This window comes from Pituophis catenifer, unplaced genomic scaffold, assembly GCF_029215685.1.
Source record: "Pituophis catenifer annectens isolate HBS135680 unplaced genomic scaffold, rPitCat1.0.hap2 SCAF_2, whole genome shotgun sequence".
NCBI classification, from domain to species: domain Eukaryota; kingdom Metazoa; phylum Chordata; class Lepidosauria; order Squamata; family Colubridae; genus Pituophis; species Pituophis catenifer.
Genome location: NW_027256882.1, coordinates 70798796 through 70824195, shown reverse-complemented (window position 1 = coordinate 70824195; position 25400 = coordinate 70798796). Strand labels below are relative to the sequence as shown.

The following is a 25400-nucleotide window of genomic DNA, read 5'->3' as shown; positions in this document are numbered from 1 at the left end:
ATGTGTCTGTAATAATGTTGGTGCAAGTTTTTTCTTCGCATGGAGGAGCACTAGTCATAAGACTAGCGGATAGATTTTTGGTTCAAATCTACATTCAAGTATGATGCTTATTAAATTAGCTTGGATCAGTCATTTCTCAGCCCAATTGTGGAAATAAATTTGGACAGGATGAAATATGTGGCTTGCATTATTCTGAGCACCTTGGAAAAAGTGACACTAAAAATAATACATATCTGTTGCTTTCTGTTACTAGAGAAGAATTATCTCATCTTGTTAGTGCCTTTTCTGGACACTTGTTGTTTCTTATTAGTGGATTTCTCTACAAAACCTATACTGTACCCCTACAATGCAAAATTACTATTACAGGCAAAATGATAGTAATAGGTACCTGTTCCTGAATTGAGACTCATAACCTAAATAGAGAACAATATGGTTAATGACTAAGATGCTGGACGGTAAGTGGAGAAACTCAACTTCAAATCTATTTGTAACCACTAAGCAATAGCAATTTTGGGCTCAGTTGTGATCTTCAGTTGAAGACTGTATATTCTATTCTTGTCTATAATAAAGTGCTTTTCATGCAGTATTTACCACAGTGGCCCCCAACCTTTTGGGCACCAGAGAGAGAGGTTTTTCCGTGGACTGGAGGGGGTTTCATGTGCTGCCTGCATCCTATGTATGGGGCTTCATTTGTTTGCATGGCCCAGTTTCTGGTATGCCGTGGATCCATGAACTGGAGGTTGGGGACCCCTGATCTACAGTATTCATGTTGGTGATTCAAATGAACCTGATGTTGATATGTGTGCATGTTTTTTAAGAAAGCACCTGAAGAATCTGTGAGACTCTGAATTAGTCTTGTCCTCTCTACCATTATGTTTGACAGTTACTGTAGTTACTCATTAATTATAGTACATATGAAAAAGTCCATGAAACAAGTAAATTGAATGTTGATACAATTCATCCATATAGGATCTCCCTACGGAGATGGATTTTTTAAAAGACTATACATTACAAAATGGTTTGAACTTCTGTAGAAGGAAGCACAATGTATAAACACACAACACACACAAACACACATCTCTGTGCATATACAAATATATTTCTGACTGCAGATGCGACACCACTCCTTTCCAACATAACATACACCCCAGAGGTGGGTTTCCACAGGTTCTGACCAGTTCTGGAGAACCAGTAGTGGAAATTTTGAGTAGCTCAGAAACTGGTAGTAAAAATTCTGACTGGCCCCATCCCCATCTATTCTCTGCCTCCCAAGTCCCAGCTGATTGGGAGGAAATGGGGATTTTGCAGTAACCTTCCCCTGGAGTGGGGTGGGAATGGAGATTTTACAATATCCTTCCCCTGCCATGCCCACCAAGCCATGCCTACCAAACCACGCCTGCCATGCCATGCCATGCCATGCCATGCCATGCCACACCCACAGAACCGGTAGTAAAAAAATTTGAAACCCACCACTGATACACCCTTTATATTCTGCATGAGGGAGTGGGCTGTTCTCCAGTTAGAGGGATTCTAAAGATTCTAAAACTCAGCTTCCAGAATCAGTCACAGATAAACAGCCATCCACAGAAAATTGGAGAAAAGTGTGTGTATGTATACAGGTAGTCCTCAAGTTATTACCACAATTGATCCCAAAATTTCTGTTGCTGAGTGAAAAATGTGTCAAGTGAGTTTTTCCCCATTTTATAACCTTTCTTTCCAGAGTTGTTAAGTGAATCAGTATTGCTGTTAAATTAGTAACACAGTTGTTAAGTGAATCTGACATTCCCATTGATTATGCTTGTCAGAAGGTCACAAAAGGTGATCACATGACTCCGGGACACTGCAACTGTCATAAATATGAGTCAGTTGCCAAGCGTCTAAAGTTTAATCACGTGACCAAGGCAGGGGTGAAATTCATCCGGTTCCTATTGGATCGCGCGATATAGTAGGGCCGATTGCGCGAAGCCCTGCCCACCTGCATGGACGTCATGACGTCCCTTTTTTGCGACAATTTTCAGCCTCTGCACATGCGCAGAAGGCGCACACACATTTGTGAACTGGTAGGGAAGGTAAGTGAATTTCACCCCTAGATCAAGGGGATACTGCAACTGTTGTAAGTGTGAAAAATTGTCATAAGTCACTTTTCTGAGTGCTGTTGTAACTTTGAATGGTCACTAAATGAACTGTTGTAAGGCAAGACTATCTGTATAAGATATTCAAGCAGCTCATTTCCATGTGAGAAATTCACAGATTCTGGTACTTCCCCCTGTGTAGAGATCTTTGCAGATTTGTGATATCAAGTTTATTTACACATTTACACAGGCTGTTCACATTCCCACACATCAACATCAACATTCTAGAAGAACCCACAACATCACAGTTTTTTTTGCAAGATGACAGTTAAATTCTGTCTTTCGTTCCTACTCATTCCCAGCACTAATTCCTGCCATGTGCACATCTTGCTTGCTTCTTCCTCTTGGCTATTGGGAGGAAAAAGATGGGTTATCTTCAATCATCAGCTTTATTTTCTTAGGGCAGCATACCTCTTTTCTAAGTACATCAGCATAATTTAATTTGGAACTTTTTGTCAGGTCTCAAGAGGTTTTGCCTCAGAGCACATTGATAGCTGTAGTTAATGAACGATTTATAGAATTACCAGGGATCCTATGATGTCATTATGAACCACCCACACATCTCATAACAGCTGGATGCATATGGGTCTGTAGGGAATTCTGTGCAATCACGTGTGTGCCGGCTTTAGATCATCCCACTCTGCATTTATTGACATTGTGGTGAAAGAGGAACAACAGAGCAAAGAACTGTCTGTGATTAAATGAAAACATGAAGAGGAAATTGGAATAAAACCAATACTTTCCCCTTAAGCATAAAAAGTTCATCCACCAAACAACAATATTTTTCCTTTGTCAGATTGTATCACTCTTGTTGGATGGCTCTGGCAAAGTGCTATTGTTATGGAACACACTAATATATAATTATACAATTATGCTATTCTCTTATTTTTGCCTCACTCTAGAAAGGAGAAAAAAAAATCACTCCACATTTCTAATCCTACATAATACTACAGGTAGTCCTTGAGTTGCGAGTTGCAACAGCAATGGGGACTGGAAGCATCTGTAGTCCTCCTTGCTGTCATTAAACAAGGGTCATGGGTTGTTAAGCAAGCACGTTCTTGCAACTTCCCCCTAGCTTCCATCAACCAAAGTCAGTGGGCATAGCATGCGGCAAATCTGAGGCAGTTTGCAAACAAGGCTGGCAATCACAGAAGTGGCTGCTGCCGGATGAGAGAGGGAGGGAGGGGGCACATGGGTGGTCATGGAGATGTGAGCACAAATAAGCTTGGAGTGGCCACTGCCACGTGGAGAAGAGTGCACAAGTGGTTAAGGAGATGCGCTGCGAGTGTAGCAGGGCACAGGATGAGTGCACAAGAGTGCATGTGTGGCCGGAAAGGTGTGGCATGAACACAAGGCTCAGAGAAGAAGCACTAATAGTGAGGAGAAGTACAGTGTGAGGAGCTCAGCGAGGATCAGGGAAGGTACGCAAGTGGCTGAGGAGGCATAGAGCGAGTATAGCAAGATGGGAGAGGTTGTGCAAGGGTGTGTGGGTAACTGGCAAGGTGCAAGGCAAAGGGGGTGGGGGAGGATGAATGGGTAGGAGACACTTATCTGAGGAACTTGCGAAATTCCCTGCTGCCTTCCCCATTGATTTTGGCTTGTGGAAGGTTGCAGGGTAAGTTATAAGCCACAGTCATGTGGAATCATGTGGGGTACTTGCAACCATGGGATGTTGCAACTACCATAAGCATGAGCAGATTGCCAAGTGTCCAGATCATGATGAAGAAATAATAAAGGCAGGATATAAAATATGACCACGAGCTGCTGGAAGAGCTGGAATTTCAAGAACTCATTGTAATCACTGCTCATTCAGAGGCCGGTGTAATTTCAAACAGTTGCTGAACAAGTGGTTGTTAGCCAAGAATTACTTGTATGGAGTATGGACGAGAAACTGGAACAGTACTGAAAAAATATTTATTATTGTCAGATGTAAATGCCTTATTCTCTAATGTGTAAATAGTATATGAATGGGGTATCAGGGGTTAACTTATTCTTCACTTCTTAATGTATTCATAATTCACCACTCCCATATCTAGCTCCACCCATTGTATATATAAGGAGCTGTATGCACCCACTTCCTTGCTTCTATCTGTGAATATTCAGTGAATATAGAATGCCTAATGTAAATAAAAGAAGATATATTTAAACCTTTAACTCTTGCTAAATTTATTGAGTCTGATCCTGAAAATATTGCAACAAGCTGGTAGCAGAGGATGGTTAATTGACTCAATAAATACTTAAAAATGTCTAAGAAAGATAGGCCTTTGCATACAGCAAAGAAATGGAAACAGAACAAGAAATAATCAACGAATCCACAAACGCGATTTCGAGAGAATCCGAAGAATACACCACTGAAGACGAAGAAATAATAGATGAAAATGATGATCAGGAGGAAATCGAAATAGAGAATAACGAACTCAGGTCAGAGATATTAAAACTATTGAAGAGCCAGAAGAATGATGAAAGCCTCATCGCGAACCTCCAAGATATGCTGAAGAACAGCGGAGCAGCGAGAGAGAAGTACATCACTAATGAAAAATCAAAAGACCCAAAAATAGTGAGTGATATGACTGCAGAAAAAATTGTTGTGAAGAAGAAAAACGGTGATCCCGCGCGAAATTTTGAATGGCAGCCATCTTGGTTTCAACAGACCTCCAGGGTGAGCGAAGCAGAGCCAATCAGAAAACTCAATTCAAAATTTCTGGCGCGAAAAACATTATCAGACAACGAAAACGAAAAAGAAGATTCAAACACCTCAGAAGAATCAGAATCAGAAAGTGAAGGTGATTCAACAAACAATCAAATAAAATCAGCAATGAAAACGCTTTTTGCTGCATTTGGGCCAAAACTAAGAATTACTAAAAAGCTAACGAAGAAGCGAACGAGCAAGCCAATGCATCAAGACCTGCCCGCTCCCATCCTGACTACGAGAACGCCGACGCCCGAACCCAGAGAGCCTTGCCGATACCGCCCCACGCCACAGACCGAAGCAAACACCAACGCACTCAAAAGAAGAGGAAGAGCAGCCGCCATCGTCAGGACTCCCAAGATCCAGCCAGAGACCGATTCGTCTGAGGAGGAGCAGAACGAGCGAGCCGCAACGAGGAGAACCTCTCACGACGACTCCAGGGAAGAAATGAACAACACGCATGCGCAAGACTACGCAGACGATCCGGGAAGACATGAATTGACGAGAAGACCATGCAGGCTCGTTGCGAGCATCCCCACGCCGTTTTGTAACTTTCTGCATTTACGAGACCACGGACTACCTCAGGTTGTAAGTAATGGAACTAATAATGTCGGAAATTTACCCAGTGACTTCCCAAAGCTAAGGATAGATGGCATTAATTTACAAGAATGGTATCAGCAGCTCCAGGTTGTCTTTATGAAGGAAAACTTACTGTTTTTTATCACTAGTCCCCCAAAAAGACCTTGGACTCTAAAAATAGACTGTTTACACCATAGAGCATTTTTCTTATTAATATCTAGTGTATCTCCTGCAATGTATCACAGCATTAAGCAAAATCTGACTGTTTCAGAAATTATTCAATGCATGTTCAATTTGTTTCACAGTGACAGTGTAGCTACCACCACAAGGATGTCTAAAGATTTCTTTTCATCTAGGATAAAACCAGGGGTTTCCGTAAGTGAGCACTTAATATCTTTAAACAAAATAAGAGCTGAACTGCATTTAAGGGGGGAGGTGATTTCAGACCAAACAATGAAAAGTGTTATTATCAACTCACTTGATCCATCATGGGACAATTATATGTCACATTTAGACACAATCAATCTAGGATACTTATCCATAGAAAGTCTATCCAATAAATTAATAGCAGAAGACAATTCAAGAAGGGATCGTTCTAACAAACACATAGAACACAAACCATATAGGAAAGTAGCTTTCCAAGAAAAATATAATGAAACATTTAAATGTCATAACTGTGGATCCAGGGAACACAATAGAAGAGATTGCCCCAAAACTTCAAAAGAAAGACATAGGTCTGAATATAGAAACAAATACAATTATAGACAGTCTTCCATGGATAGACATAGATATAGAAGCCCACCAAATTACAAAGAGAATAGAGGGGGCAGAGATAATTCAAAGGATAGAAAATCTGGTTCACTGAATGGATTAAATAAACAAGACAACACTAACATACAGCAGAATGAGAACAATAATTGGCTTATTGATTCTGGAGCAACTAATCACACCACTAATAACAAAAATATATTGTCTTCATTTGTAGAAGATAAATTTGTAATAAAGGTAGCTAACCAAGAAAAGGTTCAAGTATTAGGTAGAGGGAATGTAACCTTGCCTGGTCTAGGAAAAATAGAGGGGGTATTGCTAATACCTGAAATACCTCATAACATACTAAGTGTCATAAAACTAAGTAGAGATTCTGATATTAACATTGTTTTTTCTAAAGGAAAGGCGACTTTGGAGAAAAATAAAATAGATATAGGCACTGTGATGATTAAAGGAGGCCTACCTTATCTGATAACAAAGGAAAAATGGTTGCATAACATTGATTCAAATATGGAAGATTGTATTGAAGTAGATGATGGAAACATTAGCAACAGTGACAATGATGAATGTAAAATATCTCATGATCACAAAGATGCACACAATGAAAAAAAACCAAAAATAGGTAAGCCAATTCATGATGAGTGTGCTCACATCTTACATAGGAAGTTAGGACATGCCAGTTTTCCTGTAGTACAAAAAATGACTGAACACGCAGAAGGTGTTAAAATAAAAAATTGTGAAAACTATTTGGAATGCTCAGTATGTAAATCCACAAAACTAAAAACTAGCCCCAGGCCAAGAAAATCTACTAGATCAACCAACAAAATTTTTGATTTAGTACACATGGACTTAGTTGGTCCACTAACTCCATCAATCACTTATAGAAAACGTTACTTCTTGACCATAGTAGACGATTATAGCCGCTATGGATTTGTTTATACATTAAAACACAAAGATGAAACCTTTCAAAAATTTAAAGAATTTTATAAACGCATAGAAACACAACACAATATCAAAATAAAACAAATCATGACAGATAGGGGATGTGAATTCATATCTAAAGAATTCTCCCAATGGTTAAAGGACAGAAGAATGTTACATTACACATCTAGTCCATTTTCTGCGTTCCAGAACGGGATTGTAGAGAGAAAGAACTCAACATTACAAACCATGATTAGATGCACATTGGAAGATGCTGGCTTAAGCAAACAATTCTGGTCAGAAGCCCTACATTATTCCAATTACACACAGAATAGAACCTGGTCCAGCATTGTAAATAAGACACCATATGAAGTGATGTATAATAGGAAACCAAAATTGGCACACATGCACATATTCGGAGTCACTGCAGACGTACACATACCTAAGCAATTAAGAAGAAAGGGAGAGAACGTGTCCAGAAGACTCAGATTTATGGGATATGAGACAGGCACTAAAGGGTACAGATTCATTGATAATAATAACAAATTTATAGTCTCCAGAACAGCTGTGTTCCATGAACAGGCCAACTGGTCTAAAATACATCTTAATGAAATATTTCCAAGTAACAACAAAGATACAAAATCTCAAGAGAAAGGGACTATAGAAAAGCAAAATACCAACAAATATAAAAACAAAACCAAAACATGGATAAATAGCCAACACAAAATAAAGACAGACACACTAACAAAAAAGGAAGCAAGATATTTGCATGATAACAATAGTAAACCTGAAAAAACAATTAGAAACACCAGAAATCAGATGCCTAATAAATACAAGGATTATATAATGCATATGGATGGTGAGTCAACGACACCTAATACATATGAGGAAGTGTTAAAGCTCCCTCGTAAAGAAAAGGAAAAATGGGAATTAGCAATGAAAAAAGAGATGGAAAGCTTACAAGGATTAAATGTATTTACACCTGCAGTTGCACCAAAAGATAAAACAATTATTGGTACCAGGTGGATATATAAAATTAAGAACTTAGAGGGAGGCAATACCCTATACAAAGCTAGACTAGTTGCACAAGGTTATGCACAGAAATATCCGGAGGACTATACTGACACGTATTCCCCCACAGTAAGAACTGAGAGTGTCAAAACAGCTCTAGTGGTAGCATCAGCACTCAATCTCGATGTATTCCAATATGACATACAGACTGCGTATCTACACGCAAAACTAGATAAGGAAATATATGTAAGAGCACCTCACAGTCAATACACAAACAAGAATGAGACATGGTTGTTAAACAAGAGTTTATACGGGTTAAAACAATCTGGTAAACGATGGTATGATTGTTTAGTAAAAGTACTTAAAACCATGGACTTTAATGCCACCACTGCTGATAACTGTTTCTTTGTCAAAAAGGGTGATGATTACATAGAATTTGTATTGATCTATGTGGATGACATTTTATACATAGGAAAACATAAAGAGAGAAGAGAAACTTTTGTGACTAAGCTAAGTGAACATTTCTCATTGAAATCTTTAGGCAAAGTAAACAAATATCTTGGTGTTCAAATTAATAAGACTAAAAGAGGATTCAAACTTACTCAGAGAGATAAGATCATAGAGCTCTTAAACAAATGCAATCTAAGTGATGCCAAACCTTGTGATACTCCTATGCAGACTGATTTTCTAAGAAATGCTGATGAATCATCCCCTGAATTTAAAGATAACACATTTTATAGATCAGTCATAGGTTCACTTCTTTATATATCTAATTGGACAAGACCAGATATCGCTTTACCCCTCAATTTATTATCCAGACATGTCAGCAAGCCAACAATGTACCATTGGGAAGCTGTTAAAAGAATATTAAGATATCTGAAAAATACACTAGACTTTTGTTTAATGTTGGAACCTAACGATAATAAAGAACCAAAGCTTACATGTTACGCAGATGCGGACTGGGCTGGAGACACCTCATGTAGAAAAAGCACATCTGGTTATATATTCCTCTTAAATGACTGTCCAGTTTACTGGTACACTGGTAAACAAGAATTAGTGGCCACTTCAACGACAGAAGCAGAATATGTTTGTTTATCTAAAGCTGCAAATAACCTTGTATGGTTTAATGATTTGATTTCAGATGTTTGGAAAAAACCTGCTTTGCCTTTTGTTATGCATGAAGACAATAAGGCAGCTATTGAAATTTCTAGATCTGACGCCATTGGACAAAGGTCCAGACACATAAATATAAAATTTAAACATGTGAGACAATTATCTCAAGATGGATTTATTAAAGCAGTGCATTGTGAAACTTCAGAACAATTAGCTGACATATTGACAAAACCTTTACCTTCTAAGCAGCATAAATACTTAACTTCTAAGTTGTATGTTTTGTACTGTCCTGAATCTGAATGTAATTGGTGTTGCATAACGAATCGGCATTTAGAGGGGGATTTGTCAGATGTAAATGCCTTATTCTCTAATGTGTAAATAGTATATGAACGGGGTATCAGGGGTTAACTTATTCTTCACTTCTTAATGTATTCATAATTCACCACTCCCATATCTAGCTCCACCCATTGTATATATAAGGAGCTGTATGCACCCACTTCCTTGCTTCTATCTGTGAATATTCAGTGAAAATAGAATGCCTAATGTAAATAAAAGAAGATATATTTAAACCTTTAACTCTTGCTAAATTTATTGAGTCTGATCCTGAAAATATTGCAACAAGCATGTTATATTTTATTTAAATTCAGGAAGGTATTTAAATATTATTTAGAATAATTATAAAGTTTTGCAGCAGCCCAACCATAATTTATTTACCATGTTGCATTTCTTCTGGGTTTAAGAGAAGCAGCATTATGGTTACAATGATAGACGGCATGCTTTGCATGCAAAAGACATGCATGCTCCATTGAGCACCCTTTTCATTTTATTAAATTTATTTGCTGCCCATCAGGGAACTTTGACCTTCAATTAAAGGTTTTCAATTGTCCGGTCAGAGATACACTGTTGAGACCTCTAGTCATTTTTAGAAATCTCTAGTGGGAACGCAGACATTTTATGAGCCATGATGAAATCATCAACTGGAGGAGAAACCAAACATCATGGGATGCAGCTATTATATATTTGCCACACAGGTTCCCTCCCTTATAAACATCATTATCCCTTACTACAAACTCTCCTTTGGTTCTTTGTAGTTAGTTAGGTTAATACGATAAACACTGTAAAGAAGGGCCAGAGAGAGAAACACTAGAGTTTTTCTCATGTAAATCTGGAACCTATAAATCCTAAGGATCATTGTTCTTAATTATCATGACACTTTGGTTGTCTTATCATAGCAACAGTATTTTATCTTATCAGCTCTCATCCTCTCTCTGCATTAAACCTAGTAATTCTTCAATGAACAAATCACACCGGAAAGCATAAATCTTTCTGTCTTGCTAGCCACACATTCTAATTTAAACCATATCTTGATACCCTCTCTTTCTTGAAAAGAAAGGCCTGGGCCAGGAACAGTTTGAATTGTATCTTGTTCTGCTTTAATACTGACTGTAATGTAGCTATAGTCTGCACTAGATAGGTAGCTAGATATAAGGAGGCAATTTTATGTAAATACCCATAACCCTTCCCTTGCTGACCATCTCAGAAATACAAAAATGCATCTTTTGATCAAAAAAATAATACCGAGCTTTCTCTGCTGCTTAGGAAAGTACTACCTACCAGCATCCTATGCAGCAATATTTTTAGGCCCCACAAATAGAAAGGTTTCTGAGTGATGATTTGCTTTCTGGTAAATTATGTTTACCAGTTTTGTCAGTGTAACCATTTTCTGAGTTGATAAGTCTACTCAATACTCAGATAGTGTCGTCAAATTATGAATAAACTCACACCCGTCCATGTGTGCTCTGGATCTCCTTTTCTCTTTGAATTTGGGTTGCTGCACAGGCAAATTACAAAACTATTGTGCAATGTTAGGATATGATAATATGTAGGAAAAATTCTGAATAGAAATATTATTCTATGAGTACGAGCAGTAACGTGCTCAGGATTTAGCGACTTGCAAATCATCTTGTCTATGCCAATAAAGTGAACAAACATGAACAGTGTCAAATGAACACTAGCCCCATCTTACACTATTATAATGAAAAACGGGCATCAGGAATCTCAAATTTATAATAAGAATATGTATTTCTACCTCAGGTTTAGCTCAAGTTTCCCCCAACTTCCCATTCCATAATAAGTTCCAAGCCAGCAAAGTTGACTAACCATCTTGATTGATAACTGTTTACTCCTTTTTGGTACTAAGTTTCACTGAACTCATGGACTAACTTCTGTGTCCACATGCAAAAGGCAGGAATTGTTTTTTTTTTTTTTTAAATAATTCTTTATGCCAAATAAAACAAAAACTAACTTCCAATTCCATAAAGATGCGCTCAGTAAAAAAATCAATATATTTTAAATAAAATGCAAAGTATGGAATGATCATCCAGATTGTCCTTCAGCTAACTCATTCAAAGTATAAGTAGTTCTCGACTTAACAACCATTCATTTAGTGATCATTCAAAGATATAATAGCATTGAAAAAAAATGACTTTGGACCATTTTTCACACTTAAAACCATTGGAGCGTCCCTGAGGTCATGTAATCAAACTTTGGCCGCTTAGCAACAGGCATGTATTTATGATGATTGCAGTGTCCCAGGTCATGTGATCACCTTTTGTGGCTTTCTGACAAGGAAAATCAATGGGGGAGCCAGATACAATTAACAGCCATGTTACTAACTGCAGTGATTCACTTAACAACTATGCCAAGAAAGGTCCTAAAGTGGGGCAAAACTAACTTAACATCTGTCTTGCTTAGCAACAAAAAATTTGGGCTCAATTGTGGTTATAAGTCGAGGATTACTTGTACTCTTTACTGATTGAATATATTATCTTGATATTTTGGTATATTTCTAGCATATTACTTTCTACTCTTACTTGGGAGTAAACCCCAAACACAACAGATTTCCAATGTCATAGCATTAAAACAAGATTAAGCATGATTCAAATGTAAGGGAACGCTTTAAGGTTCTACTCTTTTAATTCAATCATAGCGCAGCCGATTAATTTTGAAACGTTAAGTCTTTTTGTAGCTATTGAAGACTTGATGATCTGGTTTGCATTCAAATCAAAGATCTGACACACTGAAGTAAATTTATTGACAGGGATAAAAGTCCAAGGAGAGGTATAGATTGTTGCTGCTCTTATCTTAGGCGTCAAAATTTTTCTGGTACTGCTGTACTGATAAAAAATAATCATTAATCCATTCAGTTGAATTAATGAAAATTCAATCTTTCTTTTTCATGAACTTATAATGATGTTGGGTCACAATTCTGGCAGTCTAATCATCTGTCAAAATGTTTGGATAGGAAAACAAACAAGCCAAGTGAAAAGCTCAGCAAAACAATGTGCCAACAGAAAGGGGCAATCACTGACTAATTTTTCCAGTACTTCATAGTACTGGAAAAATTTCTGAAACATAATGAACCTTCAGCTCACTATTGTATTAAATGTTATTCTTTTATTGCTGATTGCTGATAATGTGTACTGTTAACAGTATTTATTTATTCTTATTTTTCACATTTATAAACTGCCCATCTCTCTCAAAGATGGAGATTTGTATACTACAGGACTTCCATGACTGAGCAGTTCACAAATAGAATAAAATTAAAATGAATAAAACAATATAATGATATCTAAGAACAAGGAATAAAAGAAAACAAGCCAAATAGGTGCAAAAAAACCCCCCACATCACTTAAAAAGGATTTCACTTTTGGACAAGGCCCTTCAAATACCAGCAGGCGGGGTCCAACCAGATTTGGTGGGAAACCTTGGGTTATGGCAGTAAGTCAAGGACACCTGTAATCAGACCCTATACTATGTAGGGCTTTATTGGTAACCAACATTTAGAATCACTGCTAAACTTTAGCAAACTGACAATCCATAAAGCTCACAAAGCAAGGTGTTACATGGGCATACCAAAGCATGCCCATCCCTGTCCACATCACTACATTCTGGACCAGTTGAAGCTTCTATCTAGGTGATCTTCAGGGGCAGCTCCATTGCAAGGTTGAGCTGTGAAATGGTTAGAGGACAAGTGACTTTCTGAAAGCCCTCCCAATCAAGGAAGGGGCACAATTGATGTACCAGATAAGGTTGTGCAAAAGCTTCCTGATCATAGCTTCCATTTACTCATCAAACAAGAGCTGGGAGTGCAAGAAGACCTCTAAATTGCACATCACTCTTAAATGAAGAAATGCTACCCCATCCAAGGTTAGACAAAACATCCCCAGTTCTGGACAGCCCAAACACTCACAACCACTTGGTAGAAGCTTATCAAAGAGAGATCCAGCCTAGAATTAAACAGAAGTTTCCAGTTGAGAACAATTTGGAATATCTCCAGAAGTTGTGGTACTCTATCACTGGAAGTTTTTAAGAAGACATTGAACAGCTATTTGTCCAGAATGGTGAAGAGTCTCCTGCTTCAGCAGAGGGTTGGATTGGAAGACCTCCAAGGTCCCTTCCAACTCTGTTGTTCTGTATTTTTGGGAGGACTGAGTTGAAAACAGTTTCTCTTATCCCAAACCCACACAACCTCCAGGCATTGGCATAAAATCTTGAAAATCTCACTTGACTGATCCAGGGTTGAAAGACATAATTGAGCATTATTAAGCTACAAATGATTCTGAACCTCCAACTGGCTGATGACCTCACTCAATTCATAAAGGCGCTGAAAAGGAGGGGGAAAAGAATACAACCCTACATCTCCTCATAAAACAGGGACCAGGAAACAATCTCCCCCCCCTCAACCAATACCAGCTGAAACCAGCTTTAAGGGAAAAAAAGAACCCCATTGTGTGGTTCTTTGTGGTCCCCATTTTGTAGGTTACTCTAATTATTTTAGCGGTATTAAATAATCTTCATACAATTTACACTCTCAGCAATTTAACAATTAATGCTATGTCACATTTACAATTTACATTGTAATCTTTACCTTACAGAGTTATGGTTCAAATTATAGTCATAACTTCATGGTCATGATTGATTTTTTTTCTCTCTCAGAGCATGACTTATGAAAATAATGCCCGTTTCCTAACCTTCCAACCTGCTTCTTTGTTTGAAACCTTTTTCTACAGGGAACAAGTTCTCCTTAGTTTAATATTTCTTCAGCCTCATAGAGGCACAGATAATGACCTATTATAGGCAACTGGCAACATTTAAAGGGCAATGCTAATGTGTATTTATGTACAATGAAATAATTTAGTGCTAAGAACCCCATAATAGATGTCAAGCCAACAACACTCTTATTCTTGAAAAAAAAATGCAAACTCTTACCTCTAAGTATTCCTAAGGCCTACCTAAAGCCTCCTACTCCCAACTTATGTAACAATATCACACAGTCACCCAACTTAATATTCAGCTTCACAGCCATCCCGTGAATCCTGAGCTGCCCCCTGATCATTTGATATATATATATATATTTAAAGGCAGATTTACCTGTTTCGTCCTCTCTTCTGTTTTTGTGGTTTATGAATCTTAGGGAAGTGAGACAAGAGGGAGAGCAGTGCAAATGGAGGTAAAATCAAAGGCAAAGCAGTATTTTCTCTGTTAGAGTCTCATGTGGATCTGGTGAAAGGAGTTATAAATAGGTCTGGCTCAATATTATTTAACTTGGCTCTATGTGAGACTTGTAATAGTGTCATGTGTCAGGGGCACACTGGAGCTCAGTGAGACCTTAACTGATGGCTGGCATTTCTGATTTTCCTGCCTGGGTTGACATGTATTTATAAAAATAGCTTTGGGGAAATAATTTAAAGAGATTCAATCAGAACTGCAACAAGGAACTTGACTGGGATAACTAATGCAAATTAGGGATGGTACTATACAGTTGCCAGAATTAGGATGGCACAGGGCAAAAGATGGCAGCAGCCTCATTTTTTTTTAACAGAAGAGGAACAGCCAATGATAGAGCCCACTGGACAAACTCGCTCCACTGGCTAAAATGCCATCTGCTGCATTAACGTGAAAGGGCTAAGAGCCCTGCCTTCTTGTGAATCTGATTCCCCTTGTCCCTGCTTCACACCCAAATCCAATTTTTTTGCCCTGATTTGATTTTTGAGTTAATGCTTTGACTGTGTATGTTTTTTTTACTTGATTGCAAATATAAACTAAATCTAGAAAGGGTGAGAGGAGTGGCAACTGAGTCACCGTTAAAAATTCCCATTGTCCCATTGGTATTATGTTCAGGTACATTAATTTTGTACACTCTTTGCTTAAATCAACTCGGCTTCCTTCCCTCTTCAATAAGATGGGAAAAATCCCACCACAGGCATGCATTAAAATCTTGCTGGGAAACTGGAAATGGCTTACTGTGTTTAATAAATTTGCTATCTGCCAACAAGAGAGGAAGTGCACAGTATTTTACAAAAGGCGTCTTCCATTTGAAGAGCCAGCTGCAGACAGCCCGATGTTTGAAACAGTCTGATTAAAGAAGAAATCTAAGGATGGATTGGAGGCCCTGAGTTTGCTCATGAACAGTAAACATCCAGAGAACAGACAGAAACTTATACAGGTCATCTTATGGTAGTCTTCCCCACGATTAGGAGATTATTGTATTTGTAATTGCAGTAATTATAGTAATTATTTCTAAATTTGTGCAACTCTGTATAAATTAGTATATGCAAATGTTACATGTAAATTTGCAGCCCTTTATGCCTTCCTCTTCAGTGAAATGTTAGTGCTTGCATTGCTATCAAGGGGGCTTAATCAGGTAATGTTGATTCTTCATGTTTATAAACGGATTTACTTACTGCCGTGAGTGACTGCAAATGATGACCGTGGGGAGAATATTCTCCGGAGCTATGAAACTCATTGTGGATTACTGCCTTGGGTCTCTGAAATACAAGTCAAGGGTACATATTAGAGATGTGCAATGCTTTAATAAGTCTGAAATGGTGTTTTGGGCATCAGGTAGCAATTCTCTAAAACAATCACCTTTTCCTAGAGTTGCAAGGGTGCTATGAAGTAACATTTAGAATCAAATCCAAAGAAGGCAAATTCTTACAATGTCAAATCAACAGATTGATATTAGTTTATATTAACTGTCTCCACCCTGGCACCCATCATTCATAACAGTAGTTTAAAACACATGAAATGAATCCTGTTCCCCTGCCCCACCCATGTATCTTTTTGTCTCATTTCTTATTTTGCAGATTCTTGTGAGCTCTTCAGCTGGTTTTGTTTTTCATCACACTTACAAATTTAGAGCTTTTGCTGAAAGCTGTAAAATCAGTTAACAAAAAAGCCCTACTGGTTTTTGTAAGCCTAGATACCTATTATAACTAGAATATACTGTATGTATTAATAGAAATATATCCATGGTAGACATTATTTATTCATTGAATAGAAAATCAAACAGACCTGTGGGTGGAACTGGTATTCTAAGATATCTATAGCTTTGAGTAGGAGCTGCGAGTCCAGGATGACCCATCCCGAGTTATCGCCACAGGACTAGCATAGCCGGAGTCTAACTTTGAACAGATCCAACTAAATTTGTACAACACTTTGCATAATCCTCCCAACAGGCCCACAAAGTTTTCCAAGAAGGGGGCCACGTCAGCTAGAACATAGTCTCTGGATAGTTATCTGCAGTAAAGACATGTTTATAATAAGCATGTTTTCCTATCCTTATTGCCACAAGGTAGCCTTTAATACAGGCTTATTTCTGTGCTCAGTTGAACTCGCTCTTTGTCTTCCTCCGGCAAATGTTTTCAACATCTCTTGCATTGCTTCATTTCCATGAGCTGTTCCAAAAAAACAAGGGGCCTCCAGGATCCAAGAACACAAAGAGGTGCTATAGGGTTAGAGTTAGGGTGGTTATAATGCAGTACTGCATGCTACTTCTGCTGACTGCTGTCTGCCATCAGTTTGGCAATTCGAGTCCCATTAGTCAAGGTTGACTCAGCCTTCCATCCTTCCAAACTTGGTAAAATGAGGACCCAGATTGTTGGGGGCAATATGTTGATTCTGTAAATTGCTTAGAGAGGGTGTAAAGCACTGTGAAGCGGTATATAAGTCTAAGTGCTATTGTTATAGACATGATCTGAACTAAGTCTACCACAGGGGTGAAATCCAGCAGGTTCTAACAGGTTCTGGAGAACCGGTAGCGGAAATTTTGAGTAGTTCAGAGAACCGGCAAATACCACTTCTGGCTGGCCCCAGAGTGGGGTGGGAATGGAGATTTTGCAGTATCCTTCCCCTGCCACGCCCACCAAGTCAAGCCCACAGAACTGGTAGGGAAAAATTTTGGATTTCACCCCTGGTCTACCATCACATGCTCATTGTGCGAGCTGCACTGGCTCCCGGTGGTTTTCCGAGTGCGCTTCAAGGTTCTGGTTATCACCTTTAAAGCGCTCCATGGCTTAGGACCTGGTTATCTACGGGACCGCCTGCTACCATCAATAGCCTCCCACCGGCCAGTATGCTCCCATAGAGAGGGGCTCCTCCAGGTGCCGGCGGCCAAACAATGTCGACTGGCGGCCCCTAGGGGGAGAGCCTTCTCTGTGGGGGCACCTACGATCTGGAACGAGCTCTCCCCGGAGATACGGAGGATCCCGGATCTGCGCACCTTCCGTCGCGTGCTTAAGACCTTTTTATTTCATCAAGCTGGCCTGGCCTAAATCTTCTCCCCTTTTTAAATGTAAATTTTAATTTGTTTTTAAATTATGGGGTATTTTAAATTTGTTCAGCCAAATTATTTAATTTGTTTTTATTCTATTTTAAATTTTTGTATTTATGTGTTTTATCTTGTGGCTGTTCACCGCCCTGAGTCCTTCGGGAGTAGGGTGGTATAGAAATTTAATAAAAGAAATAAAATAAAATAAATTGCGAGATTCAAGTAAAGGCACAGTTGAAAGAGGTGGAACCAGAACGCCTGCATGTCTCTCTTTCTAAAATCGGGCAACAGATTAGGTGCTGCTAATCCAATATGTAGAAAGTGTACGAAACATGAAGTCAGTGTCATGTTGGACTGTTTGATGTGCCTTGAATAAAAGACTGTAACATCTGTAACTTCAGGGATATAATTACACCCGAGCTAAGCAATTAAAAATGTATCAGCTTGCACCTGTTTGTAATGTTTTTTTTTAATCTTCTGCATAACAAAAAAGATTATAACTGGAATACTATCTAAAGAGAATGACTTGCCACAATATACATCATGGCTAAAGATAACGTAATACCTGGACTTCACCTGAACTCATTTATCATTCTCATTATTACATGTTATTGGCAGAAGGATAACTTGATTGCTTTGTTGTTGTTATCTAGAGTTGGGATGGAGTGTTCATTTGTTTTTTGCCTAAATTAAAATGGAGAACCAAGACTTCAGCCTAGTAAGAAATTACAACAGCCCTTCTAGGCCATCTCTGTTGAGAGATTATGTGAGCCATCTACCTAACCCCTGTGGTGAGAACTACTAAGAATAATTGGATTAAGATCTTGCTCTTACAGAGATGCAATTGAAGACAATAAAAAGATGATAAAAATTCTTGCAAGTGGCTTTAGAAAGAAAAGTATTGTTATTAGGTTCAATTTTCTCATTGCAGTTTAATTAGGCTGATTAATCAGTACCAACACTATTGAGCTGACTTCAGTGATTAAATATTTTTTTTTCTTTTAACTATTTTCTGCCAATTATTTATCAATTTATCTTTAGATGCATTTTTCATTAAGGATAATAATAATAATAATAATAATAATAATAATAATAATAATAATAATAATAATAATAATAATAATAATAATAATAATAATAATTTTATTTCTATACCGCCCTTCTCCCGAAGGACTCAGGGCGGTGTACAGCCTATTTAAAAACACAAGACAAAACAGTGATTAAAATTTAAAATAATTAAATAGATTTGGCTCAATTTAAAACCCCAGAAATTTAAATACCCCAATTTAAAACTATTATGTTGATAGGAAAGAGGGTAGATCCTCTTTCCACAGATTTTTATACACTTGGAGGGTAAAAACCACAGTATCCTATATGACCCCAAAATACAGAATAACAGTTGGAAAAAACCTTGAAGGTTTTCATCCAACCCCCTGTTTAAGCAGGAGACCCTATACCAGTGACAGATTTTTATTTATTTTATTTTATTTTATATTGGATTTCTATACCGCCCTTCTCCCTGAGGACTCAGGGCGGTGTACAGCCAGATTAAAAAACATGCAGAACAAATATTAAAAACAATTAAAAGATATATAAATTTGGCCCAATTAAAACTCATTTACCAATTAAAAACGTTTAAAACATTTAAAAAACAGTTAAAAATTTCATCTTAAGCCAGCCCGGCTTGTTTAAATAAATGGGTTTTAAGGGCACGACGGAAGGCACTGAGGTCTTGGATTCTCCTTATCTCTGGGGGGAGCTGATTCCAGAGGGTAGGTGCCCCCACAGAGAAGGCTCTCCCCCTGGGGGTCACCAGCCTACACTGTCTGGCTGATGGCACCCCGAGGAGGCCCTCTCTGTGGGAGCGCACGGGTCGATGGGAGGTCGTTGGTAGCAGCAGGCGGTCTCGAAGATAGCTAGGCCCTATGCCATGGAGCGCTTTAAAGGTGATAACCAACACCTTGATGCGCACCCGGAAGACAACTGGGAGCCAGTACAGCTCGCGCAGGAGCGGTGTTACATGGGAGCGCCATGCTGCTCCCGTCACTACCCGCGCTGCTGTGTTCTGGACCAGCTGGAGCCTCCGGGTGCTCCTCAAGGGGAGCCCCATGTAGAGAGCGTTGCAATAGTCAAGGCGAGAGGTGACGAGGGCGTGAGTGACTGTGCACAGGGAATCCCGATCAAGAAAGGGCCGCAACTGGCGAATCAGGCGAACCTGACAAAAGGTCCCCTGGTTACAGCCGTCAGATGTTCCTCCAAGGACAGCTGCATATCCAGGAGGACTCCCAGATTGCGAGCCCTCTCTGTGGGGGCCAATGACTCGCCCCCAATAGTCAGTGATGGAGTCAACTGACTATATCGGGATGCCGGGAGCCACAGCCACTCAGTCTTGGAAGGGTTGAGCTTGAGCCTGTTCCTCCCCATCCAGATCCGTACAGCCTCCAGGCACTGGGACATCACTTCAAGGGCATCGTTGGGGTGGCCTGGGGTGGAGATTTACAGCTGGGTGTCATCAGCGTACTGGTGGTATCTCACCCCAAAGCCACGGATGATCTCACCCAGCGGCTTCACATAAATGTTGAACAGGAGAGGCGAGAGGACCGATCCCTGCGGCACTCCACAAATGAGAGGCCTCGAGGTCGACCTCTGCCCCCCTGCCAACACAAACTGCGACCGGTCGGAGAGAAAGGAGGAGAACCACCGCAACACGGTGCCTCCCACCCCCAACTCTTCCAGCCGGTGCAGCATGATACCATGGTCGATGGTATCAAAAGCCGCTGAGAGATCTAACAGGACCAGAACAGAGGAACAACCCCTGTCCCGAGCCCTCCAGAGATCATCAACCAACGCGACCAATGCCGTTTCTGTGCTGTGCCCAGACCTGAAACCCGACTGGAACGGATCTAGATAAGATGTTTCCTCCAGGAATTGCGGAAACTGTCGTGCGACCACACTCTCAACAACCTTCGCCATAAAGCGAAGGTTGGAGACAGGACGATAGTTGGCCAATATTGCCGGATCCAGGGACGGCTTCTTGAGGAGAGGCCTCACCACCGCCTCTTTCAAGGCGGTGGGGAAGTAACCCTCACTCAACGAAGCGTTGATAACACCCTGGAGCCAGCTTCGTGTAACCTCCCGGGAAGCCAGTACCAACCAGGAGGGACACGGGTCCAGTAAACATGTGGCCGCACTAAGTCTCCCCAAAATCCTGTCCACATCATCAGGAGTCACAGCATCAAACTCCTCCCAGATAAGCTTTTCAGCACTGAGTGCCAAAACTGGAGTGCACGCCGGAGCGCCGGAACCTGGAAGAGAGCAGCTGTTCGGTGCACATGCTCACGACAGAACTCGGAAGGGCAGCTGGCCGCTGCATCCATGTCCACAGAGAGGACTCTGCATGCCACCTCTAGCATGCATGTCATAGGTTTGCCATCGCGGCCCAATACCATTTCAGATAAATGGCTATTCAATTTCTTTTTAAGAATCTCCAGTGTTGGAGCACCCACAACTTCTGAAGGCAAGCTGTTCCACTGATTAATTGTTCTCGGTGTCAGGAAATTTCTTCTTCATTCTTGGTTGGATATCTTTTTGATAAGTTTCCACCCATTAGTTCTTGTCTTGCTCTCAGGCGCTTTGGAGAATATGATGTCCCTTTGTTTGTGATAGCTTCTCAAATATTTGGAGTCTTCTATAATATTACCCTTAGTCCTTCTCTATGTTAAACTAGACATACCCAGCTTCTCCAACCATATATCATGTTTTAGCCTCCAACATCTAATCATCTTTGTTGCTCTTCTTTGCACTCTTTCTAGAGTCTTTTTTGTATTATGGTGGATGCAGTATTCCAAGTGTGGTCTTACCAGTGCAGTATATAGCAGTACTAATACTTCACATAATTTTGATACCAGGGATGGGTTCTACTTACCTTTACTACCGGTTCGCAATGGGATCGCATGCGCAGATCGCTTCTGATGACATCAGGGTCAGTGGGTGGAGCCTCCCGCTGGGTTTACTACCGGTTCTATAGAACCGGTCCGAACTGGGGGCAACCCACCACTGCTTGATACTGTTCCTCTTTTGATGCAGGCTAAGACTGCATCAGTAGTGGGTTGCCCCCGGTTCGCACCGGTTCTATAGAACCGATAGTAAAACCAGCGGGAGGCTCCGCCCACTGACCCTGATGTCATGAAAATGTCTGCGTTTTCATGACGTCAGGCGTCATGGCATTTTCTGCGCTTGCGCGTGGCCCCATTGCAAACCAGTAGTAAAGGTAAGTAGAACCCACCCCTGGACTGCATTGGCTTTTTTGGCAACTGCAGCACACCGTGAGCTCATACTTAAGTGGTTGTTCACTAGAACTCCTAGATCCCTCTCACAGTTACTGCTATTGAGCCAAGTACCACCCATTCTATTTGCTTTTTCCTGCCTAAGTGTACTTTCCTTGATCACAGAGTTGCACTCTAATTCTCTTAGCTACCACAAACCTTGATCTCTAATATAATAGTCTATGGAGTCCTTCTTTGTGCTGCTTTCTCATCCTACTCTTGTGCAGGGCTTCCAACAGGACTTTCAGCAATTCTTGCAGCTTTTCTCAAGATGCTCATGGGCTTTTGTGGCCTTGGCTGGGATGGGGAGTATGTGTGGGAAGGCCAAACTTTGTTCCTTAGAATTCCCAAGGTCTCCTTCCCACATCTATCCCAGGAGCAGGGAAGGGTCAAGGGGTCTGAAGTGGGAACTGAAGCCCCCAGCTTGTTCTGCTGTTCCAGGAAACAGAGAGGAGAAATAAAAGGTCCTTGTTTTAAAAAAGGAAGCATGGCATTGTTTTGCTGCTGACTGGGCTACGTTCCCCCCTTCTCCTGCTGCAGCTTTCCGGTGTTTATTGAAGGAAGAGAAGCTGCCAGAAGATGAAAGAAAATCCCAGCCAGAAGCAAGACTCTCTTTCCAGCTAAAGGCTTTCCTTTCTCTTGATCTGCTTCCTCTCTTCAGAGGGAGGAAAAGGCAAGGGGAAAATTTTCAAGCAGTTCTAGGTTGATAATCTGCCAGAGTAACTATAGCTTCTTAAATCAGAAGTGCCTGCTTTCTCCCTACGCAACTATTTTATGTAACCATTTTCTTAAAGATTTTCTGACTGTGCTGAATCTACCAGCAATGGGTAAATTAGAACAAGTTAGACTGAGGAATGCAGACTGTTTTCACAGAACAGTAGTTGGTAACGTGGTGCATATTTGACCCATATTATAAGCACAAAAGACACCTCCATAATGGCGAAACCTCATAATTATCTAATTTTAAAATATATATCGTATATATATAATGTCTAGCAAGATTGACATTATAGAGCCATGGTGGTGCAGTGGTTAGAGTGCAGTAGTGCAGGCTATTTCTGCTGATCACCGGCTGCCAGCAGTTTGGCAGATTGAATCTCACCAGGCTCAAGGTTGACTCAGCTTCCCATCCTTCTGAGGTGGGTAAAATGAGGGCCCAGATTGTTGGGGGCAATAGGCTGACTCTGTAAGCCACTTACTGTAAAGCACTGTGAAGCAGTATATAAGTCTAAGTGCTATTGCTATTATTATGGAAGTCTGAGACCTAAAAAAACATGGATCAACAGCATCAGCAAGTACTGCAGGCCCAACTTTTTTTTTATTTTTTATTTTATTATTCATATTTCTATGCCGCCCACTCTCCGAGGACTCTGGGCGGCTTACACCAAAGACAGTATACTAAATAGCATATTGCCCCCAACAATCTGGGTCCTCATTTTACCCATCTCGGAAGGATGGAAGGCTGAGTCAACCTTGAGCCAGTGAGATTTGATCCGCTGATCTGCTGAACTAGCAGTGAGCTGAAGTAGCTGCAGTACTGCACCCTAACCACTGCGCCACCTCGGCAAAAGGAAACTCAGAACCATATGGGTTGAAAACGTATGGAAGAGGCCTTCATGCTGTAATGGATAGACAATGGCTAAAATGGTGATGATGATAATGATGATGTCATCACAAGACACTGAGAGTGAAGATGCTCACCAGACAAATTGAGCCAAAATGTTGCAGTTTTGATACTAAAAAAAAAATTGCCTAAAAGGATTGCTGACCTCACCTTAATGTACAAGATGTCCCCCCCCATAGGCATTTCAATAAAACAGCTGATTTACCCACTGTGATTTTATCAATGTATGGGTCCCAGTGCTGTAGCTGAGCATGTTTAGGAGAATTAGAACAAGATGGCTGTGAAATATGAGCAATTGAGCCCTTGGCCTGACAAATTGGTGATGAGCCTTCAAATAAGAATTATGACTTGGAGCTGAAGTACAATGTTGGGTGATAGATCAACAAAATTACACTGCTGAAAGTGGTCATCAGCTGTTCCTTTAATGAAATTGTAAATGGGTTGCAGAACATTTTGCTGCTAATGAAATGACTGACAGAGACTCAGGATTCACAAGGTCAGTTCACAGTAGCGAGGGAATTGCCATCAAAGAACAGATCTATTGAGTATGTTTTCTGTATTCACAATGAAGAGATTAAGATCTCACTTGCACGCACTTCCGGTTAGTCCTGCCCTCCTCTACAGGCCACTCCCTTTCCCTGCAATTGGGACAGGGTGGAGGTGCTTACTGTCTCAACCAGGAAGTTTCTGCAAATCAGTTTAAAAGCCTTTGATGGGAAAGGAAATGCAAGGAAAAGCACAAGGGAGGTGTATAAAAACACACTCTTGAAGATTGTAGATGATTGATACCCTTGACAAGGTGAAATTATTATTCTGCCCTCTAGTGCTCAAACCTTAGTAGTGGCAGAGTTTCCCTCTGTACTACAACTATAGTACATTTTGGATGGGGAAGAATGCCATGAACAAACCATAGAAAAATAACCCAAGACGGTATTGCCTACCATCAGATTGGGGAAGATTGTATTGAAAAATCCTTGAAATTGCTACATTAGCTTTCTTTGCAGAAGTCTAATTAAAATTGTTTGGAATTGGACAAGATCACATTCCAACTCATTTGAACTAAACAAGCTAAGCTAATATTTGATAGAAATACCTTTACTGAAGTAAATGATAACATTACTTCTGTTAATTCCAGTCAAGGATATATAAATAACCCCAATCTAAAAGTAAGTTAAATATTAAATATTGTTTAATATTAACAGGTAGAAAAATGAAACATACATCACAATAGAAATACATTATTTGGGCAAGTGTGTGTATGTACTTCTATTTCATTCACAAAATTTGTAACAATATATTTACTCAATATATCAAGTGTTTTTGAAAGTGTTCTGAACTATGTTTCAAGCAGAATGGATGACTGCTGAAGTTGATCCTTTGTCACTCATTCTATTTTTCAGTCCCTGCCAGATTTGTTACCACTACTGGCCAATCTTCTGAAAGTGGAAATGAACAGATCTTTCTAAAGAATCTTGGCTGTCTCCTTACCATTTTCCAGTTCAATGCAGTTTTGTTGAATATGTACTTATTCGTGTGCGTTGATTGATGGGAAAATTAAGGTCAAAGGGAAACCTGTTTTTCTACAAGAACAACTCATTGGCCTTAATTCCACACACATGTATAGAAT

General features: G+C 39.9%; 1 protein-coding gene across 3 annotated transcripts in view; it reads right to left on the bottom strand.

The window, feature by feature from the left end:
- KBTBD12 (kelch repeat and BTB domain containing 12) overlaps positions 1 to 25400 on the bottom strand; it is a 100125-nt gene that overhangs the window by 60555 nt on the left and 14170 nt on the right. Inside the window, exon 2 of one of the 3 annotated variants that reach the window (XM_070936912.1) lies at positions 15960 to 16043. The exons of 1 other annotated variant lie outside the window; for it this stretch is intronic. The gene's annotated coding sequence lies outside the window, so the exon portion shown is untranslated. Of the gene's footprint in view, positions 1 to 14646; positions 14765 to 15959; positions 16044 to 25400 lie in introns of those variants that run through there. One more of the 3 variants, XM_070936911.1, reaches the window with a different exon arrangement.